Consider the following 19,802-nt stretch of genomic DNA (forward strand, 5'->3'; position numbering starts at 1 on the left):
ACCTTGGGATCTGATGCTACCTCCAGGTAGATACTGTCAGAATTGAGTTAAATTAGTTAAATTGTAGGACACCCAACTGGTGTCTGGAGAATCTGAGAACTGCTGGGTGTGGGGGAAATCCCCACACATCTAGGCACAGCAGTGTTCTTGTGAACAGTAAAGGAGACACACAGGAATGTGTTTTTCCATACAAGTCAAAACCAACACTTATAAAAAGGATAATACATCAATAAAACAGAAAATTAAAACCATTTCAACAAAACGAGGAGGAGAAAAGATGAACATTTCAATAGATGCAGAAAAAGCATCTGATAAAATTCAACATCATTCATAGTTGAAAACTCTCATCAAACTGTATATATGGAAAGGAACTTTGTCACTCTGATAAAGGGCATCTATGAAAAACCTACAGCTAACATCACAGTTAATGATGAAATACTGACTACGTTCACCCTAAGACTGGTTACAAGGCAAGGATGCCCACTCTTACCACTTCTGGTCACCACGGTTTTGGAGAGCCTGGCCAGTGCAAAAACGCAAGCAAGCAAATGAAAGGCACAAGGGCTGGAAAGCAAGAAGCAAGACTGCATTTGCAGAGCGCATCACCGTTTGCATACAAAATCCTAAGGAAGCTGCAGAAAAGCTAACGCTTGACCGAGAAGTGAGTGCAGCAAATTCACAAGACACAAGGTTAATATGTATATATATATAAAAGTGTATTCTTACATGCTAGCAGCACACAACTGGAATTTAAAATTTGAAAAAAACAGTTCCACGTAGTACTAAGAAACATAAAATATTTAGGAATAAAAATTTTTTTGTTTTGCTATGTTTTGTATTTTGAAATAACTAGATGCACAGGAAGTTGCAAAGATAGCAGAAAGAGGTCCAGTGTACCTGTCACCCCATTTCTCTCAATGGTTACACCTTATGTAATTATAATATATCAAAATCAGGGAACTGACATTGGTACAACATATGTGTAGAGTTCTATGCACTTTAATCACATCCGTAGATTCACGTAATGAGCCACCCCCCCCCAGGCTCTGCTCCCCCGATCAAGATAGAGAACTGATCCATCACCACAAGGTCTCCGTCCAGCCCCCCTTTACAGCCACACCCACCCTCTCTCCTCTACCAGTCCTCGTCTCTGGCAAACACTAATCTGATTGCCGTCTCTACAGTTTAGAGTCATTGACCTGTTTTCTGTCTGTACAGTTTTGCCTTTTCTAGAACGTACTTTAAATGGACTCATACAGCAAGTGGCCTTTTAAAGATGGCTTTTTCTCTTCCCTCGGCAAAACGCCTTGAGATTGCACAAGCTGCCGTGTGTAGCAACAGTCTGTCCTCGTTGCTGCTGAGCAGTAACGTCTGGTATGGATGTGCCACGGCTTATTTAACCACTCACCGATCTGGAGACATTTTGGTTGTTTCCACATTTTGGGAATTCCAAATAAAGCTGCTATCAACATTCCCGTACAGCTTTTGTATGGACATAGTTTCCATTTCCCCGGAGTAAAAATGCCCAGGATGTGACTGCGGGGTTTTATGCTAAGTATGTTTAGTTTTCTAAAGAAACTCCCAAACTGTTTTCCAGCATGGCTATATCACTGTACATTCCCACCAGCGATGTATGAGGGATCTGGTTTCTCCACATCCTCACCAGCCTTTGGTGGTGTTCGCTAGTTTTCACGTTCTAAGACGTGTCTCCACAAGGTTTTTACTCGCATTTCCCTTAATCCGCAGTGACCCAACAGCTAGTGAAGCTTGCCATGTGTGTGTCCTCTTAGGTGCAATCTCTTATCTTCTGTCCATTTTCTACTTGGATTGCTTTATTACTGTTGAATGTTAAGTGTTCTTTATGTACTCTAGATATCGAGTCCTTTGTTAGACACGTGGTTGGCAGATATTTTCTCTCAGTCTGTAGCCTGTCTTTTCATGCTCTTAAGAGGGTCTTCTGCAGAGCAAAAGTTTTGGATTTTGATGAAAACAAAACTGATTTTTTCCCCCCCAAAACGATTTTTTTCTTTTATGGGTCATGCTTTTGGTGTCATATCTAAGAACTCTTCACCAAGCCTCAGGTCCCAAAGAATTTCTACTAAGTTATTCTCTCCAAGTTTTTTTTTCTTTTCTGCGGTACATGGGCCTCTCACCGTTGTGGAGCACAGGCTCCGGACGCGCAGACTCAGCGGCCATGGCTCACAGGCCCAGCCGCTCCGCGGCACGTGGGATCTTCCCGGACCGGGGCACAAACCCACGTCCCCTGCACCGGCAGACGGACTCTCAACCACTGCGCCACCAGGGAAGCCCTCTCTCCAAGTTTTATAGTTTTACATTTTTACATTTAAGTCTATAATCCAGTTTGAGTTAACTTTTGTATAAGGTATGAGACTTAGGTCAAGGTCCTTTGTTTCTTCCTTGTTTTGCCTACAGATACCCAATTGCTCCCCACCATTTAATAATAATCATCAGAAGGCGATTCTTCCTTCATTGAATTGCTTTTTCACCTTTGCCAAAGATCAGTTGGGCATACTTGTATGGAGCTATCTTTGGGTTTGTTCCATTGACCCATGTGTCTATATCTTTGCCAACACCACACAGTTTGATTACTGTAGCTACACAAAATGTCTTGAAGTGAGGTAGAGGTGACTCCTCCCACTTTAGTCTTCAATTTCAAAATTGTTTTGGCTATTCTAGTGCTTCTCCGTATAAATTTTAGAATAATCATACTTATATTTACGAAAGATTTTGTTGAGATTTGGGTAGGAGCTGTATTAAAGTTTGTATATAAATTTAGGGAGAACTGACATCTCTACTATGTTGAGTCTCCTAATCCATGAACACGGTATGTCTCTCCATCAGTTCAGATCTCTGATTTCTTTAATGAATGTTTTATAGTTTTTATATGTCCTATATATGTTTTGCTAAATCTACACCAAAGTTTTTCTCTTTTCGGGGGAGAAATTGTTAATGGTACTGCATTTTAAATTCTGTTTCAATATGTTCATTGCTAGTATATAGCAATAAAACTGATTTTTTTTCTATGTTGATTTTATATCCTGTAACCTGGATGGACTGACTTACTAGTTCTGTGGCTTTTGGGGTGGATTCCTTGGGATTTTTCTATGTCATCTGATAAGAGGAACTTTTCTGATTTGTATGCTTTATATTTCCTTTCTTATATATCTTGCCTTATTGCACTAGCCAAAACAATTAAAAAAGAAAAAAGTAAAAAACCTCTTCATTGAAAAATGTAGAACACTGGTATGGGACGGCTCCTTGAGCTCATTCAAAGGGCGACGATCCTGGGTGGGCCTGATCTAATCAGTTGAGCTTTTCAAAGAGGCCTCTCCTGCTGGCCTACAGGAAAGGAAGCAGCTATGTTGTGAGAGGAGGGGGCCACGTGGCAGGGAACCGAGGGCAGCCCCTGGGAGCTGGGAGTGGTCCCCGGCCAACAACTAGCAAAAAAAGGGAGATCTCAGTCAAGCAACTGAAAGGAGATGAATTCTGCCAAAGACAGGTCAGCTGGAAAAGACCTTGGAGCTTAGATGAGACTGCAGCCGCACTGACACCCTGACCTCAGCCTGGCGAGACCCAGAGCAGGGGACACCGTCAACCCGGGGCAGCAGCACTCCTGATTGGTACACACCGTGAGACACACATTTGTGCTATTGTCTGAAGTTTCTACACTGTAATAACTTGTAAACAGCAATTAAACTAATACATTTCTTAGGGCAAAACCCCACGAACCATCAGAGAAAAAGGTCACTTCACCTGTATATCTGCTTGCATTAGTAGCTACTGAATGAAGATGCGTATTTTTTCAAAGCTGAATCTTAATGTGAGCTTAAACATTATTTCCTTTAATAACAGTGAATTCCTGACCTCTGTTTGCTGTCTAGGACCTATTTAGAAAAGCTTGCTCTCCCCCCACCCCCCATCAGAATGGCAATACTAAGAAATGATTCCTCCTCCTTCCCGATTAACATAAAATAGAAGCATTAAAAACCCAATAAATGTCTGAAAAATCTCTTGCTTAGGCATTAGTCATTAGCTAACTCAAAACAAATAGGATGAGTCAGGTTTCTTCAGGCTTTTTATGGAAAGTCCCTGTACTTTTACTAACATTCAAATAACACAAAGAAAAAAAGCCTCCAAAACGCAACAGCTCCCAAACTACCAATATGTGTCGTATTAGAAATTAAACCTGAGAGAATTTAAAAATACAAAAACATACAAGCGTATCCCTAGTTAGCCAGCAGTGATGACACTGTCACATGTCACATGTCACGTGGCCTCTGGAAAACCCTGCTCTACACTCTTGGGAGAATGGAAGTGAAAAAGGCAAATAATGTCTTAGTGTTATTATGAAAGCAGTCTGACCTTGTGGGGCCCTTGAAAGGGTCTCAGGGCCTTGCAGCCCACACTTTGAGAACCACTGCCCTAGAGAGCTTTGGCACAGCATAATCACCAAAGCCAAGGCTGGAAGCGACCCCAGGTCCATGCGCAGCTCATGCATAAACTGCAGCATCGTCTTAGAACAGAAAACCCAGGAGAACGAATATGAGGGGACCACCACCGTGCGCATCTCAAAACAAAATGGGGAGCTGGAGAGACAAGTCATAGTCAGAGATTTACACTATCCTTTATTCACATGAAGTTTGAAAACAGGCAGAGCTAAACATAATGCAACAGTCGCAGTCGCTAAAGCGCATGTAGCACGTCCTACGCGCCAGACACTGTTCTGAGTGCTCTTCACTTATGGATTCAATGAATCCTCCAACACTATTGGAGGGAGGTATACTGTTATCCCCATTTTACAGATGAGACAACTGAAACAGTGTTTAAGTAACCTGGCCAATGGGAAGTCATATGGTTCCTTGGTCCTGTTTAGGGATACACAGGCGGTCAAAATACCATCAGAACGGTGGTTACGGTGGGGTCCACGGGGTTTATAAGTTACCGCTGATATTCTTAATCTGAGGGGAAGGTACAGACGTGATTGGCTTATTTTTTAAACGTTTAAACTGTTTTAAACTAAATATGTTTTCAAACTCTCTTCTGTACAGGATATGAAAAACATTTATATATTTTACAATTTTTAAAAAGAGCAAGAGAGAAGGAAACACAGTGAAGGGCATTACAAAACAACCCTTGAGGTCTGGCCACTCCCTCCAAGTGTCTTTTCCGAAAAGTGTGCAGATCTCATTAAATGTAATCATTCCACCACTTCTGTCCAAGTCCCACGATTGGGGCTACTTTCTTTCTACCACCTCATCTCCTGCCACCGGACTGCCACCAGTGGCCTTGTCACATGACCATAAACACATAAAGCAACACAGATACTCAATATTTAAAGCATTGAAATAGAAAAACACCTGGTATTTCAAGGCTGATGAACTAGAAGTCAGAAAGAAAGTCCTCTGTTAGCAATATCTAGGTGGGGTACACGGCTGAGAAAAGAAAAAAGCACCATGTGATGAGGTCCGTGTGTTTTCGGAGAGTCGGAGTCTCCGCTCTGCTCTTCCCTATTGTCCGTTTTTGCCTTGGGGAAGAAGTAGAAAATTTGAGAGATGACTAAAACGATAGTATATTATGAATTATTCAGGCTTTCCAAGTAGGAGAGAGGTCACTTTTACCCAAACAAATGATTCAGGCTTACTTCTGGGTAGCTGCCTTCTGTGAAGTCCACACATCTCATTCCCTACACATCCCTGAGTCAACAAGCGCTTCATCAGAACCTCAGCGGGGCTGATCACTGCTCGTTGACAAACCTAAGTAATCAATCCTACTGGTCTTTCCCACACACAACGCGAAGCACTTAAGAGCTAAAAATGCCTTTCCACCCAGAAGTCCACACTATGGTTTTCCTTACTTCTGGGCACCGTTTATTCTTTGCTCCAAAGACACACCTCTGACACGATGGCAGGTAGGTGACCATGCTCACAGATGCCACATGGGAGCCTGGGAGGATCCAGCCAAGCACACACATCCCACAAGTGTCCCAGAACCATCTTTTAAAACCTGTCGCTGCCCCTTTAAATCTTCCCAACCCCCTCCCCCCAAATCCATCTTCACTTCCTCCTACTGGCAGCTTATCCAGGGAGCTAAGTTTAGCTACCAAATGCTCCAAATGCTAATCTTTCCTCCAGGGATGTCGACTTGGCTGGAGGGGCCGCCCTGGCAACAGAGCACTTGCTTCCCCAGAAGAATCAAAGCAGAGCGGCCGTCAAATCCCTGGTAGGAAGGGGTCTCTCCTCACAGCATTTTTTTTGGCGGGGGGAGGGGGGAGGAGGCGGGGTGTGGTAGGGAGGGAGCAGCTTCTGGGAGAACTGTTCTTCACTCCAGCTCATCCCATCCTTTCCACAGTCTCGACAAGGTCAGCCAGGTCAACCCTCACGGTCCCTGTCTCATCTTGGGACGGCTTGTTATTTTCAACCCAAAGCAATAAAATTTAAACAGAGTCAAAATGCAGCACAGACCTCACAAAACCCATTCTGGTTTCCTACATCACCTGGATCTCAGCCGTGGGAATCCTTTTCGAGTCATACTTATGGAAGGAAAAAGACGACGACCTGCACAAAAGTTCATGTGAAGTTCAAGCCCCAGCTCCGGGGCGGGGGGGCTTCACCGCGGGGGCCGGCTCTCTGGGGTGTGGGCTCTCCAAGGGGCGTGGTTCCTCGGCTGAGACCACACCTCCTGCCACATAGGGCTGTAAGATGGCTGAGCTGGTGACAGACTCTGAGATACCACAGAAGTAAAAGGAAAGGAGAAAACCCAGTGAGGTTTTTTTTTTACCTGATGGTGTTCAGGCTACACAGAAAGAGAAAGCTTAAAGACCTACATCCTCTTCTGTAGCTAATGGAAGTGACTGTGGGATTCTCCAGAATCATGACTAGCTCGTCTCTTTTAATTCCTAAGGATAGAGACAATTCCCACTTTACAGCACACATGCTTCCAAAACAAGCCTCTCAACCCTAAACCCACATAAAATTTCACTTGATTTACAATCTGGAAACTAATGGTTCTTCTTTCCCGTTTACTTGAATTTGCTTTAACAAAAATCATGAACACTTGCCAGAATGGGCTCCTGGAAAACAAAAACTCACCAGCACAGCTGCGATAAAAATGTGAAGAGACAGCAGCTAGAAGGGCTGCATTCACACTTCTGGGAGTGGCTGGTGCCAACCAGCTCTTTAGATGGCCACTTAAAATTCAGCTCCCAACCAGCCCACGTCATCCCATCTGTCACACCAACAAAATGCCTGAACTTGAGAACAGCACAGGCTGTCCAGCTGCCCACCAGCTTAGCCATTACAGGAGCCCGGCGTCACCTGACCACCTCACATGCCTGCAGAGATGCTGGGCTCTACCCTCATTCCTACCACGACTACCAGCCCTGCCCCCAGCCCCTAAAGAAAAATGTAAAGCAGTGGAGAAATCCGTGAAATCAAGACATGCCAAAAATATTGATCCAGACACCACAAAGCTCTGACTCTGAGGTTGAGGAGGTGAACACAGGTTTCATTTCTGGGAGGAGTTATAAGGGCCTAGCACAGTGCCTGGCTAACAAATGCTCATAGGTACTTGATTTATGGACAATCACAGATGCGCAAGGGACTGGATCAGCGGAAACCACTCACCCTGCTGGACAACAACGCCAATAATAGGCTCTCGGTGCCCGGTACTGTGCTACGCTGGCGACATATGTTATCTTCTTTGATCCAAACATAGTATGATTATTCCTGCTCCCCAGGGGAAGAAAGCAAAGTTTAGAAGCTAACTTGCTCAAGGTCAAAGAGGCTGCTCAACCCCAAGGCCAGGCTCTCACCCCTCCACTTGCAGGGCTGGGCTGTAACCCACGACCAGAGACCACCCGCCAGCCTCCAGGGATAAGCGCGAGGGCACTTCCCAGGAATTAAGAGATCGGAACAAGCATGGGAATCCCATTCCTGCCACGAAGGCCGGGGAGGCGGCGCCCAGGCAGCGGGACGAGAGGGGACGTCGTCGGGACGGCCCCGCCCCCACGGTGGAAGGGCGCCAGGGCCGGGCCAGGGCGCCTGCAGCGGGCGCTCCATCCTCCCCCACCTCGGCCGAACAAAAGGGGAAGAGAAGGGCTCAAAGCAGCCCTCTGTTTGCCAAAGCCTGACTCACCCGCGGGCTCGCCGCTTGGCGCTCGGAATCAGCAAAAGGCAAGCTCTGCTCAGGGAACCGGAGCCGCGGCCGGCGGGGAGGACGGGAGGCCAGGGGCGGGGCCGTGCCAGACACTCCCGTGGGCGGGGGCCGGCGGCTCACCCCTGTGGCGGGCAGGTCCGGACCCCAGGACCTCAGACTCGGCACCCCCGCCCGCAGGCCCTCTGCACCTGGGGCCTCCCCACGAGCCCACTGCCTCTCCACCCTCAGCCATGCCTCCAGTTTGCTGCTGACCCGAAGTTAAGCAGGATTTCACGAGACACCCCCCCACCAAAAAGGAAAACCCCACCAGAACACACGGCTTAGTGTAAGTGCCAAAGGTATTACAGTTCACAGGAGAGACTCAGTCCCCGCGACATGTGACAGGAACCAGGGAGGTTTAGAACAGGACGGCTTCATGGCTGCGGGCGGGCCAGTGGGCACTCAGCACCCACGTTTATTTGCTTCACCTGGCACAGAACACGCGGAGTCCAGCACAGGTGACCCACCAAGGGCGTCTTCCTTTGGCCTTGCCAACTGTCTGAGCACATGCTCGTCTGGAAAAGCTACCCGGGCTCCCTCGACCTCAGCCACCACGCAGCTCTGCTGGGTGGGATGAAGCTCTGCAGACGTGTACTAACTCATTTTTCAACTGTAAATGGACCAGTGATCTAGACAAAAAAGAATTATTTCAAGATGTGCAATACCTGGAGAGAGCTGCCACAAAAACATGTATGTTTCCCAATGAGAAGCACCGTAAAGAAGATTCTGGAAGCAGGCACTGACTGGTACCTGTGTTGTATTTATTACTGGGTCACGCTGTGGTACTTCAAAATTCAGCACTTCCAGTAACTACTCTTAAAACTAACCTAAAAAAAAAAATCACATCAGTAAACCTCTGCCTTAAAAAAGGTTACGTTACAAAACAAATCAGGCTGAATAAAGTGATCTTTATTTAGGTTCCAGTTTGTCACCAAAGGAGACAATTCAATACAAAGACCAGCCTGTCAAAATCACCTATAAAGGTGACGTGCAATTCAAGACACAAGATGAGTCTTAAGACATTACTTTTGTGAAACTGATTTGCCAGGCCATTTGGAGAACCAACCTCTGTCAGTAAATAGGCTTCCTGATCAATCCCTGTCTCTTTTCTCCGCAGCAGAAAATGGCATGTGAAATAAACATCCAGCTGGCTTTCTTCCCTCAAGAACCAGAGCCGGCCAGAGAGAACTTCGACCTTGGCCCTTGAGCGAACTGCCACGTCCCAGAGGGCGCGCCCCGGTGGAGCAGCCACGAACGTGTGGAAACCCCAATCCGGGCTACTTTTGGGGTTCCTCCTTAGAACAACATCAGGGATTTGCTCAGGAGCAGAGCCAAATGAGACGTAAGCCACCCACAGCCCGAGCAGCGGGGCCCCCTGACAAAGGGCACATTTGAAAGGTGTCAATAAATTGCTTCTCAAAACAACATGTTTTCCACCTTCTCAGATGGGGAGTTTTGCTTGACATTTCCAAAAAACACTTTTTTAAGCTCAGTAAATAAAAGGGTGAATTGTAGGGTTATTTCACAAAATCTTGCTTCTTAAAGCTCAGGGAAGACACAACGTTCTATCACATCCGGCACTAAGACTAGTAGACCAAGTTCCTTTTTAAAAGAGAATATCCACTGAGAAGCCAAAGTAGAGATTATACGACCCACTTCCAACCTCATAAACTAAAAGCTGTTCCTGGTGACCAGCTTCAGCCAAGGCCGGAATGAGCAATAATGAGAGAAAGGGGGGAACTTCCCTCTCGGGGCCACCACTGCTGATTTATGGTGCTCCACGGAGTTTCTCTGGAGAGACAGGCTTGCCCTTTCCTTTCAACAGAACCGACCACCAACTCACCATCGTTAAGGGACCCTAAATTCTCATGCAATGTTGGGTAAGAGGAAAGACAGGGAAAAAATAAAATACCACCTATCGTGAAAACCACCCCCAAAGAGCAAACTTTCCTCCCTCTCGTAAGCACCATTAATATATTTATATTTCCTTTAAGAATGATGCATAAGAATGTTCATAGCAGCGTTCTTCTTCTGGCCAAAGAGTGGAAAACAACCCAAATGCCCATCACACAACTGGTGAATAGATAAAGGAAAGGTTTACCCACATAGCAGAATACTATCTAGGGATAAAAATGAATGGAATACTGACACATGCTCCAATATGAAGGAACCTTGAACACATTAAGCTAAGGGAAAGAAGCCAGGCACGAAAGGCCACACACTGTATGACTCCATTTATAGGAAATATCCAGAAAATCTGCGGAGACAGAACATGGATGTGGGGCTGTCGGGGACTGGGAGCTGGGCTTCGGTGGACGTGGGCGCGAGGGACCTTACTGGGACAATGGAAAGGCTCTAAAACTGCCTTATGGTGATGGCTGCACAACGTGGTAAGTTTACTAAAAGTCACTGATTTGTACACTTTAAAAAAGCTGCATAAAAAAAGGAAGTTTCCATAAAATCAAGTTATTTATTCAAAAATGCTGTTTTGCTCATACTGAGAATTAATCATCTCCATTTAAAGACTCCTAAGTAGGTGAACATTGGTTCAGGTCTAAGAACTATTTCAGGGGCTCAAAATTTTCAGGGCAGGTAAAACTCCAATTATAAAGTCTGTTATCATCTTTATTAAACCACAGCTATTTAACAAAATAGCGGCTGGAATTACACAGGCCCTGAACGTCACTTAAACGGACACCAAGTTGTCACTAAATGGAACGACAGGCTCCTGCATGAGCCCCCATCCCCGGCCCCCCCAGGCCTGGGCTGGTGCTGCCACAGTGAGTGGAGGAGGATGGCACTGGGACCCCTGGAGGGTCTGAGCTTGACCTTCCTTCCTGTGCAGATGCGAGTCTGGGCCTCTCAGAACCCCCTAAGGAAGGAAGGCGAAAGCGAATTTTGGTGTTGGCCTATCTACCTTCTAGTCCAGGGATTCCCAAAGTGCATCCCCTCTGCCGAGACGTCCTTGGAGCAAGGTCTGGGCCGAAGCAAACGGCCCCTCTTCCCTGGGAGCCGCAGCATCGTGAGAGGCCTGGACATATTCTGCCCAGAGAGGCCTGCTTAGCCGCGTTTTCCCCATTTTTCTCACATTTATTCACTGTCAAAATCTTCCTTCACATTAGACTAAAAGTGTACCCTCTTTTAGAAATTAGAAACAAAGCCCTCTTTACAATGTGTCCTTATGAAAAAGGGAGAAAATCACTATCCTTGTTAATTTATTAAAACACTTTGGGGCTTCCCTGGTGGCGCAGTGGTTGAGAGTCCGCCTGCCGATGCAGGGGACATGGGTTCGTGCCCCGGTCCGGGAAGATCCCACATGCCGTGGCTCACGGCTGTGCCCGTGAGCCATGGCCGCTGAGCCTGCGCGTCCGGAGCCTGTGCTCCGCAACGAGAGAGGCCACAACAGTGAGAGGCCCGCGTACCGCAAAGAAGATAAAATAAAAAATAATTATTAAAAAAAAAAAATTTTAAAAACACTTTGGCATCTGACTGGAAGTATATCAGGCCGTCCGTGTCTTACAATTTTGACGTAAGACAAGGATAAAAAAAAAAAGCATTCAGAGAAAAAATTATATGCGATAGAGAATGAGAAAGGCAGTGGGGAGAAAATGAGAGTAAGCCAATGACTGGAGTCCTTAGCACTCCTCTTGAAACTTTTCTGTAGTTCGAAATGATGTCAAAACAAAAAGTTAAAGAAATTAAAAATGATAATCGGAGACACTCTATGCTTGTAAACATGGGCACAAATGCTATCTGAGGAAGGCTGTTAACAATACTTCAAAAAGTCAGCCAGTGAAATACGTACTCAGAGTCTGTTTCCAGAAATCCTCTTGCACAGGTAATAATCAGATGGTGCTGCTCTGCAGAAGGGCTGCTTTAGGGACTCACACACAGGACCAACTGTGTCTGCCTGGTCATGCACTGAACTGCCCTATGAAGATGTTACGGGAGGACAGGTCCACGGCTCTCCCCTAAAAGGCATACATTTTCTAGAGTCTCCCGAAGGCTGCTGTACTGGTAGCCTCTCTGGCTCATTACTGTTTATATTCACTGGTGTATCATTCATGTTCCTGGGAATTTGCTGACTAGATTCCAGTTGAGATTATGCACGAAGTTTATCTGTTCAGCTATTTGAATCCTCCAAGCCATTCCTCCTAACAAACAGCTTACGTGTTAGTATCACGGGGGAGCGCACTTTTATTTCATAACCCAGACTCCTCTCCGTTGGCATCTGGAGAGCAGGTTTTGTTTCCAACATATAAATGAATGATTTTCTCTACCACAGCTTAGGGATCCACATTCATAATTTTATTTCACCTAATGCTAAAGAATTTCTTCTTACTCAAGTATTTTGTGAAAGTGATAACTTTAAAAAGAATTCAAAACAATTTCTAAGGCTTCAATTCTAATATTCTTCCTTGAGGGAAAGAAACCCAAACCATCTCTAATCCAGTGCCTGTCAGCTGGCTTCATCAGAGCCACGGCCTGTCCTCTCAACTGTAGCCGCACATGCGTGCAGTTGAGTCGTCTTTGTTTCTCTGGGACTGGAGGGGAGCTGAATAAATGGCCCTGGAGGTTTCAGCCACAGTTGGGTTCTAGGGAGGCACCTGAAGTTTCCTCTCTCATTTCTCACAGCAGGTGCCAACGAATCCTGAAGGGAATGCAGAGATTAATTACAGCTGGACTTACTTTGGCCCGATCCTCTTAAGGCATGAAATCCTTGGAGACTTAAGGAAGAATTAATTATTTAAAATGCTTCTGTTCAGGCTGAATGCACAAAGTGTTGAGGTAGGTCTGTTAGATTTTGTGCAGTGAAAAAGTAATAATCTGCATCATGAGGAAAATGAAGACCTTTCCTTGAAGGGACGGGAGGCATAATCCTAGGAACTCGGATCCAAGGAACCCCAACTAATTTTCCAAAATTTTAACCCTTGACATTTATCACTTTCATTAAAATTTAAAGGAAAGGTAACACCAGTTTTGCCAGGCTGATCGATGGCAGAGGCCAATACGAGATTTTGTTAAGTGAATGAATGAGCAGGAATAGTGGGAACTCTCTAAAGCTGAGAACTCCTGAATTTTGTGGCTCAAACATTCAATTAAAGGTAAAGACACAGACGTAGAGAATGGACTTGAGGACACGGGGAGGGGGAAGGGTAAGCTGGGACGAAGTGAGAGAGTGGCATCGACATATATACACTACCGAATGTAAAACAGATAGTGGGAAGCAGCAGCACAGCACAGGGAGATCAGCTCAGTGCTTTGTGACCTCCTAGAGGGGTGGGACAGGGAGGATGGGAGGGAGACGGGGACATATGTATGCATATGGCTGACTGACTGTTGTACAACAGAAACTAACACAACATTGTAAAGCATTTATACTCCAATAAAGATCTATTAAAAAATTTTTTTAAAAAGGTAAAGAAAATCAGTAACAAGTTGGAAGTTCTGTATCCTGTTTTTATTCACAACAATGCACCTTGTATGCTCTGTTGCATATTAACACACACATATCTTTTTTTTTTTTTTAAGAATTGTAAAAAAACAAGTAACATAAAACTTCCCATCTTCACTATGTTTAAGTGTGTGGCTCATAGTGTTAAGTACCCTCACATCGTTGTGAAATGGGTCTCCAGAATATTTTCAACTTGAAAATCGGAAACTCTGAACCCATCCAACAACAACTTCCCATTCCTCTCCCTCAGCCCCTGGTATCCTACTTTGTTTCTATGAATCTACTGTAGGTACCTCATGTAAGTGAAATCACACAGTATTTGTCTTTTTGTGACTGGCTTATTTCACTTAACATAATGTCTTCAAGGTTCATCTCTGCTGTAGCATGTGACAAGATTTCCTTCCTCTTTAAGGCTGAATCATATTCCACTGTTTGGATGGACCACATTTTTGTTCATCTGTTTATTTGCCAAAAGACACCTGTGTTGCTTCCACTGCCTGGCTATTGTGAGTAATGCTGATATGAACATGGGTATGCAACTATCTCTTTGAGAATCTGCTTTGGATTCTTTTGTATACATGTGCAAAAGTGGTGTTGCTGGATCATGTTGTGGTTCTATTTTTAATTTCTGGAGAAACCATACTGTTTTCCACAGCACCTGCACCATTTTACAATCCCTGCAACAGTGCAGAAGGGTTCCAATTTCTCATTATTCTCACCAAGACTTGTTACTTTCTGTTTTTTCTTTTTATCATAGCCATCCTAACAGGTGTGAGAGGTAATATCCAGTGCTTTCAGGGTTCTATTCAAGAAATCATTACCAAGTCCAATGTCATGAAGCTTCTCCACCAGTTTTCTTTTAAGTGTTTTCTAGTTCTAGGTCTTAGGTTTAGTTCTTTGATCCATTTTGAGTTAACTTATGTATTATAAGTGTCCAAATTAAAAAGAAATTGCTATACAGCATTCCACTGAATACATGTACAAAAACTTAGCTGAGCCTATCAACAGCCACTTAGGGTATTGCCAGTGTTTTGCTATTGTGAACAATGATGACATGAATACTCTTTATGTAAGTTTCTCACACACATGAGAACAAGTATCTCCCGGTCTTTTTAGGAGTTAGAGTTATCTCTTGACTGGCTTATTTCAAATTTTAATTTTTTATTCTTCATTTCATTTGTATTACAATCCCTTTCCTTGAAACCCTTAGGACTAGATAAATGTATTTTGGAATTCAGAAATTTCAGATTTTGTCTGTAATTAAAAAAAAAAACTCCCTACAAACAAAAAAGTCCTAGGATGTCCTGTGGCTTCACAGGCGAATTCTACCAAACACACAAAGAAGAACTTATATTGATCCTTCTCAAACTCTTTCAAAAGACTGAAGAGGAGGGAACACTCCCAAAGACATTCTCTGAAGCCACCATCACCCTGATACCAAAACCTGACAAAGACACTACCAAAAAAGAAAATTACAGGCCAATATCTTTGATGAATATAGATACAAAAATTCTCAACACAACATTAGCAAACTGAATCCAACAACACATAAAAAAGATCATACACCACAACCAAGTTGGATTCATCCCAGGGTCACAAGGATGATTCAATCAATGTGACACACCACATCAACAAAAGAAAAGACAAAAACCACATGATCATCAATAGATGTAGAAAAGCATTTGATAAAACTCAACATCCATTATTGATAAAAACTCTTACCAAAGTGTGTATAGACAGAACATATCTCAACATAATAAAAGCTATTTATGACAAACACACAGACAATATAATATTCAATGGTGAAAAGATGAAAGTCTTCCTGCTAAAATCTGGAACATGACAAGGATGCTCACTATCATCACTTCTATTCAACACAGTCCTGGAAGTCCTAGCCACAGCAATCAGACAAGAAAAAGAAATAAAGGGTACCCAAATTGGAAGGGAAGAGGTAAAACTGTCATTATATGCTGGTGACATGATACTATATATAGAAAACCCTAAAGACTCCACACAAAAGCTACTAGAACTGATAGGTGAATTCAGCAAGGTAGCAGAATACAAGATTAACATACAGAGATCGGTTGCATTTCTTTACACTAACAATGAAATATCAGAATGGGAATGCAAGGAAACAATCCCTTTTACAATCACATCAAAAAATAAAATACTTAGGAATAAACCTGACCAAGGAGGTGACTTACATGCCGAGAACTACAAAACATTAATAAAGGAAACTGAAGATGATTCAAAGAAATGGAGATATCCCACACTCTTGGATTGGAAGAATTAACATTGTTAAAACGGCCACGCTACCCAAAGCAATCTACAGATTTAATTCAATCCCTATCAAATTACACATGACATTTTTTACAAAAGTAGAACAAATAATCCAAAAATTTATAAGGAACCATAAAAGACCAAGAATTGCCAAAGCAATCCTGAGGTAAAAGAACAAAGCAGGAGGCATAACCCTCTCAGACTTCAGAGAATACTACAAAGCTACAGTAATCAAAACAGTGTGATATTGGCACAAAAACAGACATATAGATCAATGGAACAGAATAGAGCTCCCAGAAGTAAACCCACACACCTACAGTCAATTAATCTTCAACAAAAGAAGCAAGAATATACAATGGAGAAAAGACAGTCTCTTCAGCAAGTGGTGTTGGGAAAGTTGTACAGCTGCATGGAAATCAATAAAGTTAGAACACACCCTCACACCATACACAAAAATAAACTAAAAATAGCTTAAAGACTTAAATATAAGACATGACACCATAAAACTCCTAGAAGAGAAGAACATAGACAAAACATTCTCTGACATAAATCGTACAATGTTTTCTTAGGTCAGTCTCCCAAGGCAATAGAAATAAAAGCAAAAATAAACGGGATCTAATCAAACTTACAAGCTTTCGTACAGCAACGGAAACCATAAACAAAATGACAACCTACAAGAAAATATTTGCAAATGAAGAGACCAACAAGGGCTTAATTTCCAAAATATACAAACAGCTCATACAACTCAATAACAACAACAAAAAAAACCCAATCAAAAAATGGGCAGAAGACTTGGACATTTCTCCAAAGAAGACATACAGATGGCCAACAGACACATGAAAAGATGCTCAATATCGCTAATTATTAGAGAAAAGCAAATCAAAACTACAACGAGGTACTACCTCACACTGGTCAGAATGGCCATCATTAAAAAGACTACAAATAACAAATGCTGGAGAGGGTGTGCAGAAAAGGGAACCCTTCTACACTGTTGGTGGGAATGTAAATTGGTGCAGCCACTATGGAAAACAATATAGAGGTTCTTCAGAAAACTAGAGTTGCCATATGATCCAGCAATCCCACTCCTAGGCATATATCTAGACAAAACTATAATTCGAAAAGATACATGCACCTCTATGTTCATAAAGCACTATTCATAACAGCCAAGAAATGGAAAAAACCTAAACGTCCAACAACAGATAAATGGATAAGGAAGATTTGGTACATATATACAATGGAATACTACTAAGCCATAAAAAAGAATGAAATGATGCCATCTGCAGCAACATGGATAGACCTAGAGATTATCATACTAAAGTGAAGTCAGAAAGAGAAAGACAAATACCATATGATATCATTTATATGTCGAATCTGAAATATGACACAAATGAACTTATCTACGAAAAAGAAAACAGACATAGAGAACAGACTTGTGGTTGTCAAGGGGAAGGGGTGTGGGGGAAGGGTGGATTGGGAGTTTGGGATTAGCAGATGCAAACTATAATATATAGAATGGATAAACAACAAGGTCCTACTGTATAGCACAGGGAACTATATTCAATATCCCATGATAAACCATAATGAATGATAACATGAAAAAGAATGTATATATGTATAACTGAATCACTTTGCTGTACAGCAGAAATTAACACAACATTGTAAATCAACTATACTTCAATAAAATAAATTAAAAAAAAGAAACTTCAGATTTTGCAAAGTATTATGGCACATAGGCTACACATTACAAAGTATTATCAGTTGGGATTTAGGGTAGCACCCAGATTGCTTTGTTCTGGGAACTCTTTAAGAAAGGCAGTCTTTTCCTTCCCCTCCCCATCATCAAGTCACATCCCAGGTATTAGAGAACTGAGTACATGTTTAAAAAAAAAAAAAAAAAAAAAGACAGTGACATTCAAAGAAGCTGCCTTTCAATGAGTTACTTTCATATGGCACCAGGAAAAGAATCCATTTAAAACCTGATCCAGTGAATTAAGAAAATTATTTTTTTAAAAAAGAGCATAACTGAGGTATAACTGACATACAAGGAACTACACATATTCAAAGTGTACAGTTTATTAACTTTTGACATATGCATACACCTGGGGGATCATCACTACATTCAAGGTAATGAACATGAATCCATCACCCTCAAAAGTTCCCACATGTCCCTTCCTCTCTCCTGCAGTCCTTTCCTGTCTCTAGGCAACCACTGGGACATACCTTAAAGTTAGGTAGCATCACTCTTCCAAATTTGTTCTTCTCCTTCAATATTGTATTGGCTATTCTGAGTCCCTGCCTCTCCATATAAACATGAGAATCAGTTTGTCGATATCTATGAAATAATGTACTGGGATTTTGATTGGGATTACACTGAATCTATAGATGTTGGGAAGAAGTGACATCTTGACAATATCAAGTCTTCCTATCCATGAAACATGGAATATCTCTCCATTTAGTTCTTTGATTTTGTTCATCAGAGTTTTGTAGCTTTCATCATGTAGACCTTGTACATATTTTGTTATCAGGTTTATGCCGAAGTACTTCATTTGGCTGGGGGGCACTAATGTACATGATATTGTATTTTAAATTTAAAATTCCACTTGTTCATTATCGGTATATAGGAGAACAACTGAATTTTGGAAATTAACCTGGCATCCTGCAACCATGCTATCATTGTTTATTAGTTCTGTGAGTTCTCTGTCAATTCTTTTGGATTTTCTATATAGATGATCACGTTTTCTGCAAACAGTTTTATGTCCTCCTTCTCAATCTGTATACCTTTTACTTCCGTTTCTTGCCTTACTGCGTTAGCATGGATTTCCAATATGATGTAGAAAAGAAGTGGTGAGAGGGGCCACTGTTACCTTGTACATGATCTTAATGGGAAAGCTTTGAGTTTCTCACCAATAAGCATGACGTTATTAGCTGTAGGTTTTTTGTAGATCATCTTTACTGAGTTGAGAAAGTTTCCCACTATTCCTAGTTTGAGAGTTTTTATCCCGAATGGGTGCTGAATTTTGTCACATGAGTTTTCTGTATCTATTGATATAATCATGTGATTTTTCTTTTTTACTCTGTTGATGTGATGTGATGATTTGATGAATTCAAATCACTGACTTTTGAATGTGGAACCAGCCTTATGTACCTGGTATAAAGCCCACCTGGTCATAGTGTATAATTCTTTTTATACATTTTTGAATTTGATTTGCTAACATTGTTGAGAATTTTGCATCATGTTCATGAGAGAGACTGTTCTCCAGTTCTCTTTTCTGGGAATGTCTTTGTCTGATTTTGGTATTAGGGTAGTACTAGCTTCATAGAATGAGTTAGGAACTATTCCCTCTGCTTCTGTCCTCTGAAAGAGACTGCAGAGAATTGGTATAACTTCTTCTTTAAATATCTGGTAGAATTCACCAGTGGACCCACCTGGGCCTGGTGCTTTTGGTTTAGGAAGGTAATTAATTATTGATTCAATATCTTTTATAGATAAAGGCCTATTCAGAGCATCTACTTCTTCTTGTGTGAGTTTTGGCTGATTGTGACTTCCAAGGAATTGGTTCATTTCATTAGGTTATCAAATTTATGGGCACAGAGTTGTTCATAATATTCCTTTAATATCGTTTCAATTACCATGGGATCTGTAATGATGTCCTCTCTGATTTCTGGTATCAGTAACTTATATGTTTTCTTTTTTTCTTAGATGGCTTGATTAGAGGATGATCGATTTTATTGATCTTTTCAAAAAACAGCTTTTCGTTTTGTTGATTTTCTCTACTGATTTCCTGTTTGCGATTTCATCTATTTAATTCTTTGTTTTAAATCTTTCTTCTGTTCACTTTGGACTTAATTTGCT

The 19,802-nt window shown here is 42.4% G+C and overlaps 1 protein-coding gene and 1 long non-coding RNA gene across 3 annotated transcripts in view; one reads left to right on the forward strand and one right to left on the reverse strand.

Moving 5' to 3' along the window:
• Positions 1 to 19,802, reverse strand: part of GNA12 (G protein subunit alpha 12) — a 112,165-nt gene that overhangs the window by 20,390 nt on the left and 71,973 nt on the right. The window lies entirely within an intron of this gene.
• LOC137206597 (uncharacterized) lies at positions 6,084 to 13,689 on the forward strand. Its single transcript, XR_010934719.1, has 3 exons — positions 6,084 to 6,240; positions 9,332 to 10,604; positions 12,850 to 13,689. It is a non-coding gene; the product is annotated as an uncharacterized lncRNA (long non-coding RNA).

Source organism: Pseudorca crassidens, chromosome 15 (assembly GCF_039906515.1).
Source record: "Pseudorca crassidens isolate mPseCra1 chromosome 15, mPseCra1.hap1, whole genome shotgun sequence".
Classification (NCBI taxonomy): Eukaryota; Metazoa; Chordata; class Mammalia; order Artiodactyla; family Delphinidae; genus Pseudorca; species Pseudorca crassidens.